The following is a 13,947-nucleotide window of genomic DNA, read 5'->3' on the forward strand; positions in this document are numbered from 1 at the left end:
TTGATGTGTTTTCTACTTATGTTTGGAATTCTGGTTGGAGCCAATTAAATTGAGACTAAAGCCCACTAATGGGCAATAACGTGTAGTTGGAAAACTACTGCCCAAGAATCGAGCACAGTGGTTTGTACACAATAAATGCTGGCTAAATATCTATCGAGCAAAATGAAGAACGTTAAGTGTACAAACAGCACTATGGACTTTGTATGTGGAACGTTTTTTACCTTGAGACCCCCTCTAAATTTGGGGTGGCTGGCGGGGACCCCAGGTGTGATATGAGGGGCGCTGTGCTTGGGGGTCAGGGACATCAAAGGGGATAGATTAGGGGGAGAAATTGCTTAGTTCACAAGTTTGCCAAGAGCTGGCTGTGTTTCTGCCCTGCAGAAACAGCAAGAAGACTGGAAAGAGGTCCAGAGATAAACTCTTCCTCTTGGATGGCGATCAAGAAGCTCATTTTGCTCTGCCTCTGGATGAACCTCAGCCAGAAAAGAACTCAGAATCCCTTTCAACCTCTTTCAATTTTTCTGGCCCGCAATAATCAATAAATTGGTTTTTCATCCTGGAATGTCAGAGCTGAAATGGACCTGAAGACCACACAATCCAGCCAGTCGTTTCCCTCGTCTTATAGGAGGCTGTGTGCTACGAGGAGACCTTGGATGGGCGGCCCCGGGGCTCACCATGTGGGGAGACCTGACCTGGCTTCTTGTCTGAGCACCCCATAGCCCTGCAATGGCTACGGTGGCCCGTCCTGCAGCACCATCTGCTACCTCAGAGTTCTCATCCGTTTATCTCAAATCATAACTTCAACCATGGCACGAAGATGCTTATGCAAGAAAAACTCATCTGGCATCAAGTTTGGTGCGTCCCTTGTCCCCTGTGCCAGACCACGGACTGGGTTTTGTCCTGCCAGCACTTAAGACCCTTTCACATACTCTTAGCTTCTTAGTTATAATAGACTTTTAGCAACATGACCTTTCCTCCTCCTCCTCCTCCTTCTCCTCCTCCTTCTTGAAATTACCTAAGATGCATTCAAATCCAGTTCAAGCATTTTTTACATGAAAATGATATACAAAAGAGCATAGTAACTCTTTAGGCCACACTTGTCTCTCCTGTTTTTGATTTCTTATAAATAATAAATCTATTGGGGTGCCAGGGTGCCTCAGTCAGTTAAGCATCTGACTTCAGCCCAGGTCATGATCTCACAGTTTGTGAGTTCGAGTCCTGCATCAGGCTCTCTGCTGTGAGCACAGGGCTCACTTCAGATCCTCTGTCTGCCCCTCCTCTGCTCATGCTCTCTCTCTCTCTCTCTCTCTCAAAAATAATAAATAAGTAAATCTAGTTAAAAAATAAATGTATTAACTATAACACTAACTTTAGCACTTTATACTACTTTTTGTTTGGAGCATATATAATTTCTCAAACTGATCAGGGGACCTCAAACATAGAAACCTCCTTAGAACCCTCTGCTTCCTGCCCCTTACCCCCAAACATCTTCCTTTAACTGATCCAGTGCAGTGAACAGAGTGAGGGATGGGGGGACCAACAGTAACAAAGTTGTTGCTAGCCACCACACGCTAGACTTATGTTACCATGCCTGCTCCCCGATGAAGTGACACCACCACAATTATTGTCATCACCATCATCATCACCACCACCACCATTTCTGAGGCTCTGAGATACTAAGTTCCTTGCCCAAAGCCAAGGCCTTTCCATGCCCTCCCTCTCACCTCCTACAGGCTGACTGCCTTCTCCTTCAAATCCAAGATGCTGAAGGGAGCCTGGGTGGCTCAGTCAGTTAAGGGTCTGACTTTAGCTCAGGTCATGATCTCACAGTTCGTGGGTTCAAGCCCTGTGTCGGGCTCTGTGCTGACAGCTCAGAGCCTGGAGCCTGCTTCAGATTCTATGTCTCCCTCTCTTTCTGCTTGCCCCCTTGCTGTGCTCTGTCTCTCAAAAATAAAAATAAAAATAAATGTTAAAAAAAATTTTTTTTAAACCCAAGATGCTGCTTATGCGGTGGACACTAAAACAAATAGGTTGATTCATAGGCAAATTCCCTTATAAAACCTTTTTTAAAAACTTACTTTTTAAGAGACAGAGTGCGAGCAGGGTAGGGGCAGAGAGAGAGGGAGACACGGAATCCGAAGCAGGCTCCAGGCACACGGGGTTAGAACCCACGAACTGTGAGATCGTGACCAGAGCCGAAGTTGGACACTCAACCTACTGAGCCACCCAGGAACCAGCCCCCTTATAAAGTAAAACCTTTTAATGAAGCAGTTCCAGGCTAGAGAAATAAGAGTGTATTTTCAATGTTAACCAATGAGCATAGTTCAAGTTTGTACAGAGATGTCAAATTGGCCATTTTTGGTTTGACTTTCTTTTCCCAAGTTGTAAATGCTAATTTGCAGGCTCATACCCCATTTTCAAATGAGATACTACTGTAAATCAAAGAATAACGAATGCTGGTTTAAAAAAATATATATACAAATGCAAGGTGTTAACATTTGCAATTTGTAAATATATCTTCTAATATAGTTTACGTATTCCAGATATTCTTCAAAATACATTACATTTGTAAATATACTGTCATTTCGAATTTGAAAAAAGTCCACTTGCCATAGTGTAGAGACACGGAAGGCAGAATCAGCCACGGAACTCATGAGACTGATGCTTTCAGAGAACCGCTGTAATTTTGCAGAACACCCCACACAGCAATACTGTTCTGAATTCCCCTCCTCACAAAAGCATTTTGATCTTCATTGTTAACAGATAACGCGTAAGACAAGATACACCCGGTACGCTAATAAAAGGTAATGCTCAAAGCAAGCAAAAAAAAAAAAAAAAAAAAAAAAATCACATGCAACTTGGCTCTGATCATTTCTAAGTCTGTGGATTTGTGTAAGGTTCTTTTTTTAAGTTTCTTTTTTTGATTTTTTTAAAATATTTATCTGAGAGAGAGAGAGACAGCGCGTGCGCGCGCGTAAGTGGGAGAGGGGCAGAGAGAGAGGGAGACACAGAATCTGAAGCAGGCTCCAGGCTCTGAGCTATCAGCACAGAGCCTGATGTGGGGCTCAAACTGTGTCATAGACCATGAGATCATGACCTGAGCCGAAGTCAGACCCTTAACTGACTGAGCCACCGAGGTGCCCCCTTTTTTTTAAAGTTTCCGATTCAGTGGTACTGGACTGTGTCTCAGGAATTGGTAATTTTTTAAAGCTCTAACAGGATTCTGAGGTACACATCTCGTTAAGACTAGATCACATTTCATTAGTGGTTGTGTTTTCCTCAACACTCTGCCAATCTCTAATTCCACCGTCTTCCAATGAAGTGTACAGGTAAAGCTACCTTCACTAGCCTATTTTAGTTCAGGACTGGGAAGACATTTTCAAGCAGAAAGAAAGCCTAAAATAAAAGACTGAAAAATCCAACTAGGTGAAAGCATAACACTTGCTGAATGTCAACCAACAACTATAATCAAAGTGAAAAAAAAACAAATGAGGGAAAATATGTGTACAAGACAGAGCTTTTAAGGATCATTGAAAAACAACATCAACAAAACAAAACTCCAAAAAAAAAAAAAAAAGGAGCCATGGACCTAAGAGGCATTTGTCAAAGGAAACGAAAGAAATTGTAAACAGTTCAGTCTCTGGGAGATCAAATATATGCAAATTAAAACAAAGGGATATAATTTTGAACTGTCAAAGAGGCAGTTTAAACACAATACCCCAAAACAGCCAGAGTGCACTGTTGGTTGAGGATATAAATTGGATCAACCACTCTGGAACACCCTCGGTAGCATTTATCAAAAGGCATCATTTATCCAACAACGATTTTACATATATCTTTAGAGCTGGTAATTCCACTTCTCCATATTTATCCTAAAAGAATAATTAGAGATGTGCACAAAGATTCGTTGCAAGGATTCTCTCTCGGAGCATAACATATTAAACAACAGGCAACAAACTACATGTTCATCAATAAGGGAGAACTGCATAAACTAGAATGCATCCATCTGATGGTACACCAACCCGCAAAACAAACTAACAAGCCAATGAAAACCTCTTCAATAATATTTCAGAACTTGGGAAAACATTCACTTTAATACTCATGGGAAAGAGGAGGTTACAAGACTTAAATAGTAAAACAAAACAAAACTTTAATAGCGTCATCATCTCAACTTGGTAAAATATGTTCCTGAATGATACTTACCAAAATGATAACAATAGTTATCACTGAGTGGTGGGAGTATAGCAATGTTTTCCTTTACACTTTCTGTTAATTTCCAAAATTTTTGCAGTGAACAGGTATTATGTGCATAACAAGACACTCTTAGAACACCAAAATCAAGGTGGTCATGTCTTTGAACTGAATCAAGATCCCACATGAATCCAATTGTTCTATACCATTGCGTTGCTTAGCAGCAAATGCCTGAGAGGGACAGTTTGGAAAAGGAAGAAGGTTGGACCAACACAGATAAGAAAGTAACCTCTTGAAAGAAAGAAAGAAAGAAAGAAAGAAAGAAAGAAAGAAAGAAAGAAAAAAGAAGAAAGAAAGAAAGAAAGAAAGAAAGGAAGGAAGAAAGAAAGAGAACTTGTGAAAGTGAAAGACCATAGGAGACTCACTTTACCCCAAGGCCAGCTGGGGCTCCTCTCCCCAGATGGGGTACAGGACCCACGGTCACAAATGCCACTCTGGACTTCCATGTTCGGACCTTTCTTGCATTTGACAGGATTTAGCTATTTCTCAGCTAAAAGTAAGCCTAGTGGAGACTTCACTGAAAGTTACCCCAAGATCACATTAAAATCCAGCTGGAATCAAGACGTTGTGTTTCCGGTTGGCAAATTCTGAGTGAGATTTAGCCCACTTGCATATGATTTGCACATCCTTTGTACCATCTGACAGGAATGGTGTTCCATAAATCAAAGCCACCCAGCTCTCAAGTTCTAGCTCCATCCGGTAGATGGAAGGCAGCCTACAGTCAAGTTAAATCCCATTTTCCCAAAGATAGTTAAGTTTGTCACCAGAAGGACACTCGCCACCTGCTGTCTTCCTGTTGCCTAAAAATGGCAAGTGTAAGAACTCTCATGTGACCATCTCCCAGTCTATTAGCGCTGGCTCTAAGACCTCAGGGGACATCATAACAACAGTAATAACAAAAGGGTGCATTTTCTCTATTGGGTTTCCAAAAATTTTAATTTTACCTCCCCACTCCCCACGTATTCATGACTCAACCACCATGCTAGAGCTCCCTTAATAAAAACACTCCATGGGACGTTAGGAAGCTTGGGTTCTAGCATCAAGGTCTGTTTAGGCAATCTGCTTCTTGGGACCTGCCCTATTATGTATAAAAGCAGGTGCCACCAGCAGTGCTCAACTCACAGGATAGTTACAAAGTTCCATGAAAAAAAAAAATGCATGTGAAAGTTCCTGGTAGGCTAAGAGGCTTACTATTCCATGGAGTTTGTGAACCAGTTGTACTGGCTTCACCAGCTGGCTCGTTAGAAAAGCAGAATCATTCCCAAGTCTCACTTCAGAAATAGTTGAGTCTGAATCTGCAATTGAATTTTGTCCCCACGTTATTGTCTGTCTCTATCTCCATCTCTGTCTCTGTCTCTGACACACACACACACACACACACACACACTTTGAGAAAGAGGGAGCCAATCGGTGCCTGAGTGGCTCAGGCAGTTAAGCATTCGACTTTGGCTCAGGTCAGGATCTTGTGGCTCGTAAGTTCGAGGCCCATATCAGGCTCTCTGCTGTCAGCTTGGAGCCCGCTTCGGATCCTCTGTCTCCCTCTCTCTCTGCCCCTCTCCCACTTGTGCACGCATGTGTTCTCTCTCTTTCTCGCTCTCTCTCAAAAATAAAATAAAACATTTAAAAAGAGAGAGAGCGAGAAAGAGGGAGCCAGAATGTGAGCTACAGGACCCAGTGGACAGGATACAACAAAGTATGAAAAGGAGGCCCTATTCTTACCAGTCTTTGGTTTCGCCTGATGATCTGAGTGCCGTGTATGTCTCCCCCTTAAAACACTGTAAAAGCTGTATTTCAGTAATTACATAACTAGAGGCCAAAAACTATGCCTCCGTGCAAATCCCTGAGTTACGTACAGGGGAGGGTTACATGGTCATTCATGTTTGCATTACACTCCTTTTCAGCGAAATATTCCTTACAGAGAAGTTCAAGATACCTCTCGTAGAGTATTTGAAGGACTCATTATTTATTGCTTTCAATAAGTGAGAAAAATCACCTGGAGTTCCTGTTTCCTTATATTTTAGTCTATTTGCATTGTTGGAGAAAGTTTTTGTTGTTCCTCTTCTTCTTCTTTCTTTTGAATCTTAAGTGCAGGGAGAAACACAAATTTGTTGTTTCCAAAGTTGTTTTTAAATAGACTTTCTGGCTTTGGAACTTTCTCGAAGAGTCACCCATGGAAATATTTAAAATTATTGCTAGCTTCTGAATTTAGTCCACAGAAGTCTAACCAAAACCAAAAAACATGGTAGTTTTAAGAATTTTTTTTATTGATGTGGCCTAGTAGAAAACAAGCGTACAGAGAGCTTCCTCCTTTTTGAGCCCTGGGGGAGCTGAAGCCAAACCCTGACACCACACAGTAAGCCCACCTGCCCACCAACACCTGGGCTCCACCCCACACAGCCCTTCTCCCCACTGGGCAAAGCTTCCCCTCTTTCAGGGCTCTTCTCTTAGCTTGAGGTGGCAGGAGGGCGATCTTGTCCAACCAAACTCATACTGAAAAACTGTAAGGCTCAATGAGTGTCTTGTGGCCTCATAACCCTGGCCTCTAGCACAATGCCTGGGACCGTAGTTGTTGCTCTGTAAATATCTATTGCATGTATTAATCCATTAAAATGCTTTTTTTTTTAAGTTTTAAAAATGTATTCATTTTGAGAGAGAGAGAACAAGCAGGGGAGGAGCAGAAAGAGAGGGAGAGAGAGAGAGAGAGAGAGAGAGAATCCCAAGCAGGCTCCATGTTGTCAGCACAGAGCCTGATGCAGGGCTCAAAATCACAAGTCGTGAGATCACGATCTGAGCCGAAATCCAGCCAGACGCTTAACCGACTGAGCCACCCAGACTCCCCCACTGAAATGCTTTTTAAAGGCAGTGCCTACTGTTAGCACAAGTCACCCTCCACTTGGGGGGGGGGGAATATTAGAAATCATGGCTCGTGCTCGCTTCAGCAGCACAGATACTAAAATTGGAACGATGCAGAGAAGATTAGCATGGCCCCTGCACAAGGATGACACACAAATTCGTGAAGTGTTCCATAAAAAGAAAGAAAAAGAAGAAAGAAGAAAGAAAGAAAGAAAGAAAAAAAGAAAGAAAGAAAAAGAAAGAAGCCATGGCTCCACGTGAACATGCAGTTAGAGAAGGAGCTGGAAGCAGAAATGGTGCCACTGGGCCAGGTCGGCCCAACACAGAGATCCCGCCCTGAGATCACTGCTTTTCCCCAAGTCCTTGACTTTCCTCTGGTGTTTGAAAGCTCCAAGTGTCTTCACACGTCCCTAGGTAGGAACATGGGGGGATTTGTTCACTCATTCAAAAAGTATACATTTACTGAGTTTCTAACATAGGTCAGGTATTGTTCTCTGTTTTGAAGGAACAGCCAGGAACAAAACAAAAGCCCTGCCCTCTCTGAGCTTATGCTTTGTGGAGGAGACACATCTTTGCTGTCAGCGTGGGGTAACTGCTGTGAGGAAATAAGGGAGGGAGGGAATGAGATGCTATTTTAGATAGACAGGTGGGTCAGAAGGGCTCTCTGATGAGGAGACGTTTGAGCAGAGAGCTAACAGAAGCAAGGGAGAGAACCATGTGAGCATCTGGGGAGGAGCAGACCAGGCCAAGGGAACAGCAAGTGCAAAGGCCCTGAGACACAAAAGAGTGGGAGTATGCTAAGGGGCCTGGTTGCTGAGTACAGGAGTGCTAGAGCTACAATTTGTTAAGTAGGGCTCTCTCTCTCTCTCTTTTTTATGTTTATTTATTTATTTTGAGAGAGAGAGAGAGGGAGCAGCAGAGGGAGAGAGAGAATCCCAAGCACGCTCTGCACTGCCAGCATAGAACCTGATTCAGGGCTCAATCCCTCGAAACATGAGATCGTGACCTGAGTCAAAATCGAGAGTCAGATACTCAACCGACTGAGTCACCCAGGCACCCCAAGTAGGGCTCATTTTTAAGAAGAAAGAATGGAACTTATGACTTCAACCTAAACCAAGCCTTCTACATAACAGGACAAGGAGTCTTTAGCTCTGAGTTCTCATTATGTTTAGTACACAGTGGTTTAATCCAGGAACCATCCAGAGATCTTATGGATGAGAAATGGCTGGGGAGGGGGGCCTGGGTAGAAGACCACCACCGAGGGATCCAATTAGACCACTTCCAGAAGGTACTTTCCCCTGAAAGAACCAAAATGAACATCGCTCACACTTAACCCTTGTAAAGACTTCCTACATTGAAAAATAGAGCGGTTTGCCATATGATTTTCAACTTCTCAGAAAAACGTGTTGTCTCTTTGATCTGCCTAATTAAAATAGGAAAACTTGGAATCAAAGCAGTTTCATGTGTGGAAGCCGGAAAGTTCCATTTTTAGTTTGGCTATCATGTGTGCTAATCATCGTGTATTCCAAAAGCTTCTGTTGGCATTGGCCTTGGAGTTGATGTTCTGAAAGCTGATTGCAAATGTGCTTTGTGAGCAGCAGGCACTTGCCATGTGACAGCAGTGCTGAGGAGAGATGGGAGCCCCCCACACCCACCCGAAGGAACGACCATCATCTCCACTAACCCACCTCGCAACGTTTTATGCAGATCTCAAGACGGAAGTTGCTACTAAAGTGCTCTGAAAAGTGCACATGTGGGCATACACACGCACACAAACTGCTCAATGGTAATGTCTGTACTAAATTCTGGTATTGTGGACCTCAGTTCTAGGTTTCAAACTTTTTTGTTGTTGTTTATTTATTGAGAGAGAGAGAGAGAGAGAGCATGAGCAGGGGAGGAGCAGAGAGAGGGAGAGAGACAGAATCCCAAGCAGGCTCCATACTGCCAGCACAGAGCCTGAAGTGGGGCTTGATCCCAAGAACCCAAGATCATGATCTGAGCTGAAATCAGGGACTGGACACTTAACCGAGCCACCCAGGTGACTCTAGGCATCCCAAGTTTTTGAGGTGTCCTTCTGTTTATACCAAGGAGGTAACTGGGTAAATGCAGATCTTATGCATAAGGACGTTCACGGGAAACCAAGTTTGCAAAAGTGAGAAAATGAAAAGAACATGAATAATGAAAATTGTAGACCACCTAACTTCCAGCACTAGGGAGTGAGATGGTTGCACCCACACACAGCAGCCCTTACCAAGGAGGCCGTTAGCACAGATGATGTAGAAGTCGAAACTGCTGATGATCAGAATATTAGCAGTAAGATAGCGAACTTTACTCTTACTTTTCTGCACCGTGTGAATTTTTATAAATCATCTCCTTTTTATGAGGAAAAAGTTATGTGCATTTTGGAAAAGCAAGTATTGAGAGACAGGAGAGAGGGAATGATTACTAATCAACTTCTCTCTCTTTCCTCCCTTGCCCGAGGTGATAAACTGAGAACCCACAGGGGCCAACAATTCTGGACCATACTCAGATGAAACTCCCACATGAGCAAAGCCACAGAGGATAGGTCCCCTCCTGCCTGTAGAATTGAACCCCTACTCTTCAGCATGAATTTAGGGGGCCTCCACGATCTCTTTCATTTTAATCACCAGTAAGTTTGACCTTGCTCAGTCTGGGGCTTTAGCTCCTGGCACTGCTTCTGCCTGGCCTTTCCTCCTAAGACCCCCTTATGAAAGATCCCACAAACCGTGAGATCATGACCCGAGCCAATATCGAGTCGGACGCTTAACCGACTGAGCCACCCAGGCCCCCTGCTCTTATCTTTTTCTGATTCTTGCTCTGAATTTCAAACCTTTCAGGTGGTCCCCGGCCTCACTACCATAGGGGGCCAGAGGATCTGAAGGGTGAGAGACTAGAGAAAAGGCTTATTACACTCTTTCTGCTTCAGACCAAATTTATCACTTAAAAAACTTTTTTTTTTAATCTTTATTTTTGAGAGAGAGAGAGACAGAGCGTGAGCAGGGGAGGAACAGAGAGAGAAGGAGACACAGAATCCAAAGCTGGCCCCAGGCTCCGAGCTGTCAGCCCAGAGCCCGACGTGGGGCTCAAACCCACAAACTGCGAGATCATGACTTGAGCCGAAGTCGGTCGCTCAACCGACTGAGCCACCCCGGCGCCCCGAATTTATCATTTTTAAAATCAGAATTTAAGACTTACATAATAGTACAAGATGGAAGTCTAGGTCAGCTGCTGCTGGGTTTTTTGTTTTTGTTTGTTTGAGGAAATGGCAGCTATGGAGTTAACCTTACTTCTTAATTTAAACAGATAAGTCACAAAATTCTAATCTGGGGGAAGGGAGAAACTACGGTTTGCTACAATGACTCCTTAGAAAGATGTTACATAAAAAGTAGGCAAACAGGAATTGCTTAGGCTAGTAGATGTGAAAAGCCATTCTCCCAACACCTGCCACATTTCCACCCCCCCCCCCAACTGCCACTCGGCCCCCACACCGGAAGTGTGCTGAAGGCAGCCACAGACACAGACCAAGCCATCTGTGAACCACCTGTTTCGCCTTGGTTTGGCCTCTCACTTAAGGATAATTCCCCATTTCTCAAAGAGGGAAACTATCCTACAGTGATGTATTTTAGTGTTTTCCAGAAGATCCCACAAATGGGGCTTTTAAAATTGTGTAACTCATTCTCTGGTGCGGCTTTCTTAGGTAAAAAGGGGGCCTGGACAGGCCACCAAGAGCCACTCAAGAGCTAAAGAAAATCCTAACGGAAAAGTTCTGAGGTATTATTTTGACTAAACACGTAACTTGGTATTAGAGGCAGAACTAAATTTCCTGCTTGTAACTGTCATCAAAGACCCCTAGCAAGTCACTTGTGTCTTTTCTTCCAAATACAAAATTGCAAATCTACACAGTTTGGTCATGTCATACTTTAGGTAAAATGATTTCAATCAGTATGTATCTATTTATAATCTTTTGTCTGCTATGCTACAAAATTGAGGACGTTCAAAAATATTTAATCCCAAATTTTCACGGCAAAGTGATGCCTTCTAGTACTGAGAAATTTACCAGCCCTCTGAGCGCCCTGCCCGCAGGAACGGATGCATAGCACACAGCTAACGAAGTCCAAAATATCCCTCAATCTCAAATTTATTTAGTAATTTCATTCTCGCTTTCGAGTCCCAGGGAATACTGAAAGCAGGTGTCTGCCTCACTAATCTTAGCCCTGGGTTGAATAATTCAAAGTTGGGCCTCCTAAGAAAAAGTCTCTAAGGAACACAGCGTGGAATACTAGTAGAGCAATACGGTTCCGAATTTTGCAATATCCCCGAGATAAAGGGACGTACTTTGGAGTGCTGTGAACCATGACTAGAGATCACGGACTTCCTCTGAACTTGCATACAAGCACCCGTTTAGGAAGGATACCAACCTTCATCTTTAGATGCCAAAGGAAGAAATCTCCACATCTTTCTTGAAAATTCACTCCTCGACACATTTTATACATTTACCTTATTGCAGGGGCTAGCATGTAAGCGGATATTAAAAAGCAGTCTAGTCATGCAAGACGATGGTACGTAGGGTAAATCTTAAAAGTTGGAGACAGGCAGACATAAGACAAGTTCTAACCATTGCATTGTTTCTGGCCACTCACTTATCAGCGTAAAATTTGTTGGAGGTTTGTGACTACTTTGCAGGTTGAAAAATTATCTGCAAGGGAGTGTGAAATGATTTCTTCAGTTTGTGTTGTAGTGGATCTTTGCATTATTAGAGGTCTCAGTTCATCCTCATGTAAAATACTGGAAATCTGTTCAAGAGATTTCCAGAATGACTTCTCAGCCAACTGTTGGTTGAAACAGGATGATAACAGCTGTCCCTTTAATTACTACCTTTTTTTAAAAAGTAAGCTCTACACCCGACGTGGGGCTTGAACTCACGACCCTGAGATCAAGAGTCTCGTGCTCTACCAGTGACCGAGCCAGCTAGGCGCCCCTTAACAGCTACCTTAATTTTTTTGAGACAGGGTCTCCCACTCTACTCTTCAGCAAAGCTGAAGGAATTGTGTAAACCTTCCCTGTTCTTTGGCGCGTTAAACAGCGTCCCATGATCTATGGGTTGTAGGATGGACAACTAAGACCTGACTATGCTAATCCTGCACATTTCCAAGAAACAGCAGCACCCAGCCTTTTGATTTCACAGGTCAATAAAAAAAATTGTTTGGGTATCTGTAGAGAACTAATTTGAGATGGCAAGAGTTTTATTTTACCAGGGGTACACAATAGAGAGAACGACACAGAAGTTTAAAAGGTCAATTTTTTAAAGTGAAAAAACCTTTTGAAGTCCCCATCCCACCCTTGATTTTCTTTTTCCTATTTTGCCTCATGGCACCCATCTGCTGATCAGTCAGGAACGGTGGGGATAGACTTCTGCTACCAAGCTTCCTTGACCTTGGATCCACGTCCACGGAGCACAGCTTACGCGCACCGACCCACACCACTACTGACTCCAGATGGGGGTCTTGAGCTCATCTCCAAACTTCACAGCCCACCCCACCCCATTCCCACCGACTCACTACCACTGCTACCTTCCATAAAGGTTCCCAAACCTCTAATTTAGACCATCGTTTACAGCTCCTTTTGTTCACTTCCTCTCGTCTAACTTGCTCATGTTTCATAAAAATTTAATTACTAAAAGCTCCTTCAGGGTACAAAGCTACTTTATTTGCACACAGTTTGCTGCATACACAGAAAAGCTCAACACGCATTTCCAGCCAGCCCAACCCCCAGAGCTTGGTAATTACAGTCAAAGGTTCAAAACTCTTACTGAAGACACAGTAGGTTCACATGTGGAAAACACGTGTCAACAGCTTCTAAGAACACTTGCACGTTACATGAAAAGTAAAAAGATTGTGTACCTTAAAATGTTACTCAAGAAAGTAATTTCAAAAAAATAATTTCAAACTATTAGGGCTCAAATGCGGAGACCACTTAAGTTTAATATTTATTAGAGCAAGAATCAGAAAATTATTGTACATAGTATATACTCTTTCATACAAAACATATTTATTTGCACATGTTTCTGAAAACTACTTGTAAAAACTCTTTTTGAGTAATACCACATTTGACTTACGTCAGGGTTCATTTGGTAAGGTTTTTATTTTGTGGAAAGTAAGGCACACCAGGAGAGTCAATGTGGGTTCATGGTTAACCTGGAATTTGGCCTATTTCTTTGGACAAATCTTGTTTTCAAAATCATTCCGGCATGAGGACTTTCTCTGCACATGATCTGCTTTTACCAGAGTCCGGTGGAGGACCCGGGGAACTCTTCAGTTCCCTCGTTAACTCATGACCTCAGAACTAGCAAGCTTACACAGAGGTCAACTACGGTTCCCCCTGTGTGGATGACGCCATGCGGTCCATTCCCGGCCTCAGGAGAATCGAGCGGCGGAGAGGACGAGGGGACAGTGCCCAGCACAGAGCAGAGGTATGAAGGAGACTACTGTGGACAGCACAGCTAAGAGGCTGTATATTAAACACCGTGCTGTGCATCTGTGGGGGCAAACCTCATGCAACTCAAATCCCCAAGTCTAGATCTGTTTTCTCTCTCCAGCAGAACACGCAGGAAGGGGGAGGGAAATGAGAGAGCACATGTGGCCCAGTAGGACAACTGAAAACCGCCCACTGCAGGCAGAACAAAAAGGGCGATGGGAAGGGAGCCTCAAAAGGTGTGATTTTAATGCCGCCTCGACCTAACCAAGGGGCTAAAATTGGGCAACACTGAGAGGAGCTGAAAAGGAAATGCAATACAACTACCTGGGAGGGATAGCGGGATAGATT

The 13,947-nt window shown here is 43.4% G+C and overlaps 1 protein-coding gene and 1 non-coding gene across 2 annotated transcripts in view; one reads left to right on the plus strand and one right to left on the minus strand.

The window, feature by feature from the left end:
- XKR6 (XK related 6) overlaps nucleotides 1-13,947 on the minus strand; it is a 327,322-nt gene that overhangs the window by 217,947 nt on the left and 95,428 nt on the right. The window lies entirely within an intron of this gene.
- Nucleotides 7,178-7,284, plus strand: LOC125164992 (U6 spliceosomal RNA). Its single transcript, XR_007151901.1, has one exon. It is a non-coding gene; the product is annotated as a U6 spliceosomal RNA (small nuclear RNA).

Source organism: Prionailurus viverrinus, chromosome B1 (genome assembly GCF_022837055.1).
Source record: "Prionailurus viverrinus isolate Anna chromosome B1, UM_Priviv_1.0, whole genome shotgun sequence".
In the NCBI taxonomy this organism is placed as follows: domain Eukaryota; kingdom Metazoa; phylum Chordata; class Mammalia; order Carnivora; family Felidae; genus Prionailurus; species Prionailurus viverrinus.